Source organism: Cottoperca gobio, chromosome 17, assembly GCF_900634415.1.
Source record: "Cottoperca gobio chromosome 17, fCotGob3.1, whole genome shotgun sequence".
Lineage (NCBI taxonomy): Eukaryota > Metazoa > Chordata > Actinopteri > Perciformes > Bovichtidae > Cottoperca > Cottoperca gobio.
The window spans coordinates 23,123,941-23,133,913 of NC_041371.1; the positions used below are offsets into that span (position 1 = coordinate 23,123,941).

The 9,973-nt window shown below is 39.4% G+C and overlaps 1 protein-coding gene across 1 annotated transcript in view; it reads right to left on the bottom strand.

Moving 5' to 3' along the window:
- Positions 1-218: 218 nt before the first annotated feature.
- Positions 219-9,973, bottom strand: part of LOC115022204 (junctophilin-1-like) — a 57,878-nt gene continuing 48,123 nt past the window's right edge. The window contains exon 7 of the mRNA XM_029453146.1: positions 219-5,898. The gene's annotated coding sequence lies outside the window, so the exon portion shown is untranslated. The remainder of the gene's footprint in view (positions 5,899-9,973) is intronic.

A 9,973-nucleotide genomic window follows, 5' to 3' on the forward strand; every position in this document is an offset into this window, starting at 1 on the left:
GCTGCATGCTGGGGGCAAGATCAACTGAAGCAACTGGGAATGCCGCTGTCATGGTGTCACTGCACTGGGCGAGACGGTCGTACTGTGATCATAAGGATTACATATATTTATTATATTTTACCGCCATGATTAGAACGTGAAAGTAATCATAAATCCCTTGTGAAGTCTCAAACCGGAAAGCAAAAGGCAGGGGACAAAGAACACACAAACACAGGATGTAAAATGTAAACCCGCTTTTTAATTTATCTCCATAGAAACAACTGCCAAAAAACAAACAAAGAAAATGTTGTAAAGTAAAATAACTGATAACAATATGTGCACTGTATCACCAGTAACAGCCAAGATGAGAGTTGCTTTCAGCATTCAAGCCAAATATTTTAAATACATTCATGAACAGTTTTAGAAAAAAGGCTCTCAAAATGCCTTGGAAAGCAAACACAATATACAGTGATGTAAAAATGCTATACAGAGACAAAAATTAAAGGTTGTCAGATTCATAAGAGATTGTCCTGTTGGGGTCGTGGAAACTATACTGTACAAATAGATGTTGGAGCTCATTCCACACGCACACATACGTACATTAAAGGCTCCTCTCACAGACGAGCTTAGACCCAGCTCCACACTGTCTGACATGAAATTAATAAGCCAGGTTCCATTTCAAATTTAGCTCACAAAACATTCCTGATACAACCAAGATTCTCACCTTCTCTTCCCTTTTCCCCTCAGAAACATTATATTCCCGCGCTGTCCCAATCCTTTCTTTCTTTAACAACAATCTAGTTTCCTCCCTCAGATCAGACCTGAGTAAAGCATGATGTTAGTATTGTCTGCTTAAAACGGAACAACACCCACACTCCAGCAAAGGAATTGAAAGTTCATAACAAAATCACCTACATCTTATTTATGAGGTGCACGTGTTTGCGCCCACCACAGGCCTTCCTCAGGGATCGGCATATGATCAACTACACGGAGGAAGGCTGGAACATGAGCCAGCCTTCAAGATGAAAACTGCACTGTATCAAAGACAACATGAAATACTGTATACTCATTTGAAGACACTTAACATTGCATATCCGTTAATACTATGACACAGAAGTTATTGGGAAGATAATGAATATGCTGTAGCGACAGCCATGAGTTAAAGACCATGTTGGATTCTAGGCATTTGCTGGACAGTGGGTCTAATGCAGTTTTGAGATCAGACTTCCACACTGCTGCATGTGAACTACGTGCTTTAATACCCTGGTGTTGACTCATTTCCCCAACTACAGTCGCTGTAAGTTCTAGAAGCTTCACACGAAGCATCGGCTACAGTAAGGCGTTCAACACTACACCATGTCTGCACTTATCTCTCAACTCTGTTGCTTCCATGTACTGTAATGCCTTTCAAAGAAAAACCTAACAAAGATTCCTCCTTTTTATAATACATTTCATTAAATACACATGTGATTAGTAATATCTATTCCCCACCTAATGGCTTTTCATTTCATTCATTCTTTTAAATGTCACTTCCTGGGGATAAGTCACTGCAAAGTGGGAAGCAGCTTTGAATAAAACCTGTCAACTGAGAGTCCTCACACCCTCAACACCTCTTAAATATTAACCAAACTTAGATTTATAACATCATTGGAAATCAAGATTTACAAAAAGCTCCAACTCACCACATGTTCAGTGAAGATTCTCTGTGTGTTGTGTGTCACATGATATTTAAGACCTCATGTAAAATGCATTGCATTGTATAGCTCGGGGGTACATCCTGCCTCAAAGGACCATGGAATGTCCTGCTTAAGCTTGGACACAGCCCGTTTCATTTCTCAAAACAATTCACATATTTTTTGCGTATGTGACAACAGCTCCATGAATTCTGGAATGACCACCAGGGACTATGTGTGTGTAATAACGGATGTCTGTGTGTTTAGCTGATGGGAGACTGAATATATTAATATTTGTTCTAACCTATATGCCGAGTTGATCTTCTGTGATACGGTGGAAGTGTAATCCAAAGATCATATTTTCACTTTTATTACAAGCCTGGATGAACAGCGGGCTTTCTGTCACTGACCAACTCTGTGGTTCCTGATGGTTCAGTCCATTCTTATGCCGAACATTCTGCTCTGTGTTATTATCAAAGAACAAGTGGGCAGCACTAACTTCCCAGAGATGGAATGAAGAAGACGCATGTCAGTGGTGTTTCTGATGGAGTTTCAGTGGGATCCTAAAAACTAATGGGAATGGAGCTTTTTAAGTTATAACAAGTTATTACTCTACAGATGCACCACAGGCAACGCACTGCAGCCTTCACACGCTGACTTTAACTTCTGCACTCCATTCCAAATTGTGAATTCTGTCTGACTGACGACAATATTTTACTCTGACATCCAAACTGACAAAACAAAACCAGCCAGTATCTGCATGCTAAACTCATCAGCACAATCATATCCCAACACAAACAAGTTGAATCCAGTACTCAGGGCGGACACAGATTTAAGACAATGCTTTTTCTTCTCCTAAAGTAAACTTAATTAAGAGTTCAAATATTCTATCTAAACCTTTCATCCAAATACATAAATACGTTTTGACACGTAATCATGCGTGTTAGCAGTGGCTGATTTCAAAGGGCAAAAACTTTATTTAAAACCACCATTCACACACCAGCAGCTTTGAATAAATTAAAAACGTGAAAAACATAGCAGAACTCATGATAACCATCTCAAAGCCCTTACTGTGTGAAATGCAGACACCAAACTAAATGAAAGCTAATCTCGCTCTCGGCTTCCACAGATGCTCTTATTTTTCACAAACCTACAGGTCTGAGTGACTTATTATACCACGGCCACTTGGCAGAGATAAACATGTAACAATCAAAAGAACTGATATCATATTTTGGGGCATACAACATATAAATAGAACCTTTCTTGGTAATAAAATACCTAATTAATCTGCAGAAATAAACTACAGAATGTAAAGGATTTAACCAAGAAATCGATTTCAATTAATAATGTAATAATATATCTGGTTGAAGGTGACTGCACACTGTATGCATTAAAACCCATCCCGACACCTTAATGCTATATCTTTCAGGCTCATAATTTACTTATTATTTCCTGAAAAGTTTACTGGTAAGAATTATAACTTTATGGAAATTATTTGTAAGTTATGAACCCGTAAAATAAAGCGTATCAACATGTAGACACTTTGGCTTGTTGTAACATATGGAATATTAAACAAAAGCTGAAAATGAAGCATTAGGCCGTTGTTACACATACCAGGTATCATGAATAAATGCATTGATAAAAACACACACTGTTAATCACTGACAGTTAATCATTATTCAGCGTCATCAGCACACATTCTTTTATTGGTTAAAGCTGCAAAATGCATTTATTTCAAATCAAAATATGAATAAATAAATAGTATATATTCAGCATCACGGCGCTGTGCATATATGCAGTAAAGGAAAAAAAGCTGAGCAAACACTAAGTTCATTCTTCCAACGACTGATTTAATATTGTTATTATGGAGGATATCTTGGAGGGTCTGCGTGACTAAAAGTCTTTGCAGTAGTTTGAATGTTAAACCAGATTGAGGCCTCTTCCTTTTGTTGAACGAGAGGTCACACCCAGCTCTCACCTCATGCTCAGCTTTAACTGAAAACCTTCATCTCTCTTCACAGCGACTCCACACCAGAGGTACATGTAACCACGGTTCTATCTGGAGTTCTACCTGCTGTAGTGATCAGGAAGAAGGAAACCTGTATGCATCTTTCTATCCACCTGATTCAGAGCAAAGCAGACTACACATTCCAATGTGGAACTTTCATTCAGAATTTGAGTTGCGTTCCTTTTCCACCGTGTGACAAACAGTGTTGTTGTGTGTACTGTGTGTATCTACAGTATAGTCCTTCACAGTGCTCACTGACACACACATTACCACAAACAATACACTCCCAGCTCACTGCGCAGGTTTTGCCAACTGGCTGAAATCATCACTTGATGAATTTGAGTTATTCAAGTAATGAGAATCTCAAATTAGAAAGAGCTACCTCAATGTTTAATTTCATAATGGGGGGGGGGGGGGGGGGGGGGTTGGGGATATTAGCCTAAGTGACTAGCTACTTACAGGTGGCCTAGCAATTTATAAGTGGCAGTACCATTATGGTATATTCTGCTGAAATCTGACAGTTATGGAGGTGTTATTGTACTCTTGAAAAATAGTGAGCTAGGAGGGATTACATGCTAAAGATTCAGGGAGTGTATCTAAATGTATTAAAATTGGACTTCGATTAAAGGAAATCCTATATGGTATATACAGCTATCATACTCCAAGCTCTATCATAAGGATATATGAGCCAATGTTAATGAGGACTGAGGGAACGTAATTGAAAATATAGAAACATTCATAGTTCAGTACTAAGAATCCATGAATGCCAAGTCAAAAGGAATTTTTCATCCATTCATTAAAAGACTCTCCATCACATTGTAAGTATGCAATGCACTATGGAATTATAGTGTTTGCAAAATTCAAATGAATTTTTTTTTTTTTAAGTATCAGGTTGTGGTTATGTTTTGCAAATGTTTTAAACCCCTCTGATTGTCTTATGTGCACCTGATGTGGCATATAAAACAGCAGGTAGACCCCACGGAAACAGATAAAAACAGATATGAACAGATCGATAGACAGACTGATAGAAATAGAGCCCCTCTCCCAGGACATGGCCGAGGGAGAATCAGCCGAGCGCTTCACATTCCTGCCTGGGCCCTTCTCACCCACCACCACGTCACTCTGTAAAATAGTAAGGCAGCTGTTGGCTTCCATCAGCTCAAAGTGCATCTCTGAACATATCCAGTCCGAAGACATACACCCATACGCACATGCACACACACACACACACACGCTCACACACAGCAGAAGCAGAAGCAGAAAAATGTGTAAAATCCACTGATATATCCACAAGCTTGGTTTCCATCCAAATACTTTTGTGTGGATTTTTATATAAATTGAGTAGAAGCAGCAAAATTCAACAAAAGGTCCTCAAAACAAAAAACGTCTTCAAGCAGAACGTAGTTTCATAATCAACAAATTATGCAGCAGATGGCAGAAGAAATGTGTTGATTGGCTCAACAACAAAGGCCCTGGTGAACAATTAAAGTGCACTACACTTCAAAATGGGCTTTCTGATTTTCTGCAAATGTGTTCAAAATACTGTCCATCCAAACTGGATGTAGCCTGATGGTAACATGGCCAATGACCAACCGTGGCAATAATTACTAATGAATAACGTAAAGGCGCTCTCTGTTTGTCTGGTGGATCCTTTACGACACAGATTCTCTTTAAGTCAGCTGAACGACTCACAAACCTTTTATTGCAGCATTTCAAAACTTCCAAATTTGCTGAACAGTTGGATGGAAAGGGAGCAACAGTGAGACAAACACACACATTGCAGGCATTTAGAGATGCCAGGCCTCACGCTCACTCACATTCACTCCACTCTCCAGGCCTCCTGTTATTTATAAGCCTGATAGAGAATCCATAGTTGGGGGGCTCAGGGGCCCATTTCCAACCAGCGACTGCTTGCTTCAGCTTTCACTGCACTCTAAGTGGGGTCACAAATCATCGCCAGTCCAATCAAGTTAAACACGGCCACCAAAGACAGTCATTCAGTTCATCCAGAGAGGGGGGGCCGGGGGTCGGCGGTAGTGGAGGTTTCATCTTTCTTTCTCTCTGCTTTTTCCCCTCTCTCCTCCATGTGATCCCCCCACGTCTTCTCCACCTTCACTCGGCTATTTTCAGTCCTCTGCTTTGCCCGTGTCTGTCGTTCTGAGGGGCGCCGTCTTTTTTAAAAGGACCCTTTGGCTGATGGAGAGTTAGCGACTTGGGCGACTCGTTTGGATGAGTCCACTGCGGGGTCAGAAGGGTTGGGATTAGGGATAGCTGTTGTTGAATGACATATTGCAACTATGCACATGGTATTTTAAAGCTAGGGTAGGCAGTTTATGAAGCATATTTTGTATAGTGAAATTCTTTGTTTCCGTCAATCAATAAATCAAATGCTCTGACAGAAATAGAAAATAAATCCGGTGGCTTTGCAGACCCTCAACACTCTCTGGTGGACTCGACTTGGAGTCAGGCACTGCGTTCATGTGTTTCGGGGGATGGTTTGGAGATTCTTTCAGTTTATGATATCAAAATTTAGCGTACTCTTCCGGTTTCTCCAAAGTTGCCTAATCAGAAACATAATTCTTTAGACCTGAATTTTAAAATAAATAAATAACTTCTATTTAGAAAGAATAGTCTCATGTGCACAGATATAGGTGACGATTGTCCAATCATAGTTTAGCTACCGTAACTTGGTAAGGTATGTCAGGCTTTTTATTTGTGGGCATGCTGAAGCGATGTGCATGGAGCTATAGTTCTTTCTCACATTCATTAAGAGCTCACTGTGTTACGCTGGTGTACGTTGATATAAGGTAAGATATAAGTAGTATTCATTAAGAGCTCACTGTGTTACGCTGGTGTACGTTGATATAAGGTAAGGTATAAGTAGTATTCATTAAGAGCTCACTGTGTTACGCTGGTGTACGTTGATATAAGGTAAGGTATAAGTAGTATTCATTAAGAGCTCACTGTGTTACGCTGGTGTACGTTGATATAAGGTAAAGTATAAGTAGTATTCATTAAGAGCTCACTGTGTTACGCTGGTGTACGTTGATATAAGGTAAGATATAAGTAGTATTCATTAAGAGCTCACTGTGTTACGCTGGTGTACGTTGATATAAGGTAAGGTATAAGTAGTATTCATTAAGAGCTCACTGTGTTACGCTGGTGTACGTTGATATAAGGTAAGGTATAAGTAGTATTCATTAAGAGCTCACTGTGTTACGCTGGTGTACGTTGATATAAGGTAAGGTATAAGTAGTATTCATTAAGAGCTCACTGTGTTACGCTGGTGTACGTTGATATAAGGTAAGGTATAAGTAGTATTCATTAAGAGCTCACTGTGTTACGCTGGTGTACGTTGATATAAGGTAAGGTATAAGAAGTATTCATTAAGAGCTCACTGTGTTACGCTGGTGTACGTTGATATAAGGTAAGGTATAAGTAGTATTCATTAAGAGCTCACTGTGTTACGCTGGTGTACATTGATATAAGGTAAGGTATAAGTAGTATTCATTAAGAGCTCACTGTGTTACGCTGGTGTACGTTGATATAAGGTATAAGTAGTATACGTTAAGAGCTCACTGTGTTACGCTGGTGTACGTTGATATAAGGTAAGGTATAAGTAGTATTCATTAAGAGCTCACTGTGTTACGCTGGTGTACGTTGATATAAGGTAAGGTATAAGTAGTATTCATTAAGAGCTCACTGTGTTACGCTGGTGTACGTTGATATAAGGTAAGGTATAAGTAGTATTCATTAAGAGCTCACTGTGTTACGCTGGTGTACGTTGATATAAGGTAAGGTATAGGTAGTATTCATTAAGAGCTCACTGTGTTACGCTGGTGTACGTTGATATAAGGTAAGGTATAAGTAGTATTCATTAAGAGCTCACTGTGTTACGCTGGTGTACGTTGATATAAGGTATAAGTAGTATACGTTAAGAGCTCACTGTGTTACGCTGGTGTACGTTGATATAAGGTAAGGTATAAGTAGTATTCATTAAGAGCTCACTGTGTTACGCTGGTGTACGTTGATATAAGGTAAGGTATAAGTAGTATTCATTAAGAGCTCACTGTGTTACGCTGGTGTACGTTGATATAAGGTAAGGTATAAGTAGTATTCATTAAGAGCTCACTGTGTTACGCTGGTGTACGTTGATATAAGGTAAGGTATAAGTAGTATTCATTAAGAGCTCACTGTGTTACGCTGGTGTACGTTGATATAAGGTAAGGTATAAGTAGTATACGTTAAGAGCTCACTGTGTTACGCTGGTGTACGTTGATATAAGGTAAGGTATAAGTAGTATTCATTAAGAGCTCACTGTGTTACGCTGGTGTACGTTGATATAAGGTAAGGTATAAGTAGTATTCATTAAGAGCTCACTGTGTTACGCTGGTGTACGTTGATATAAGGTAAGGTATAAGTAGTATTCATTAAGAGCTCACTGTGTTACGCTGGTGTACGTTGATATAAGGTAAGGTATAGGTAGTATACGTTAAGAGCTCACTGTGTTACGCTGCTGTACGTTGATATAAGGTAAGGTATAAGTAGTATACGTTAAGAGCTCACTGTGTTACACTGGTGTACGTTGATATAAGGTAAGGTATAAGTAGTATTCATTAAGAGCTCACTGTGTTACGCTGGTGTACGTTGATATAAGGTAAGGTATAAGTAGTATTCATTAAGAGCTCACTGTGTTACGCTGGTGTACGTTGATATAAGGTAAGGTATAGGTAGTATACGTTAAGAGCTCACTGTGTTACGCTGCTGTACGTTGATATAAGGTAAGGTATAAGTAGTATTCATTAAGAGCTCACTGTGTTACGCTGGTGTACGTTGATATAAGGTAAGGTATAAGTAGTATACGTTAAGAGCTCACTGTGTTACGCTGGTGTACGTTGTTGAACGCTGATGTTTTGAGCATGTTCAAAATTACCGGACGTAACCGACGTGTGCTTCATAAAATATGCCGACGTTACGGGACGGGACGTTGTAAATACAGTACGTGAATACGTTAGAGGAACATTAGATATAGGCTACATCGGCTGACAGTGAATCCCACAGCCAATTTATGTGGATACCCTATTCCTACCCTATGTTAAGATTATGCCTGACGACGGAGTAACTTATTAAACGTGTTTCTACAGTACAGCTAGCGTTCAGCATTTTAGCTGTTCTCCAGCATCAGCATGACGTGAACCAGATGGCACTTTTCCAGCTCCGCCAGATACTCTGATACGTTTTAAATAAGTAAGTGATACGCTATCAATGTTTGACATAGGTATAATAATTCGTTATGTATACGTCAGCTACAACACCGCTGTGGACGTATTTGGACTCTCACACATTTTGAGCTAATTTTCATATACGGCGGCATATGTTTCTGCCATACGGAACTGTGTATGTCTGGCGTGTTTGGCGTAACGTCTGCATCCTTCAAACGATCACCACTTACCCTTAATTTATATCAACCTATTGCCGATAATTCGTATGCGCCGGCATACATTTCTGTCATACAGATATGTGTGACAGGGCACTTAAGGGAGGCAAGACTGAGTGAACGACCAAATAATACTGAAACATATAACAATAAAAATAACAAAAACAAGTGACATCATTACTGAGAATGGGCATATGTTACAGGAAGGTGTAAGAAGACTGCAGTCCCAGTAAAGCACTTGATCTGAGAGCAGTTCTGGTTCAGGGCTCCTGGAGCATCAACCAATCACTGAGTGCCAGATGAATTATAAAATGAGATTATATCTTTCATCACTGAATGCAATGGTAAGTGTTTTTATCAGCAGAAATATAATGAGTCAGCCGCATGTTGATATACTGTATGTCCTCTTTCCACAGCCCAACATACAACATGCTAAGCTTCTTCATTATAAGCACTTTTGATCATTAGTGAGAAACGTTCCTGGTTTTTGATCTGATGACACATCAGAAATACTGTTTTTAACACTATTTCCTATCACTTCCATTTTCTGTTAATGCTGTGAAGCAACAATCAATGATTAAAAAAGGGAACCCAAATGTGCATCATGCATTGCATTAAGGTTAATATTCTTCTTTTCCTCTACGTTCAGGTTTAACCTGTCTCTCTGTGGGTTCTGAATAAATAAATCATAGACTGTAAAAAATTTAAAGCGGTCGATAATCTCGAGGCTAATCCATAAATGGGAAAAGAGGTGAAACGTCGGTGGAGCGGATGCGGCCCCGGGTGACGCAGCGGAGCAGCTACCAGCTACCAGCTACCAACCATACCTTTAAGCCTTAATATAATTTGGTGAGTTATATAATAATATAATATTGT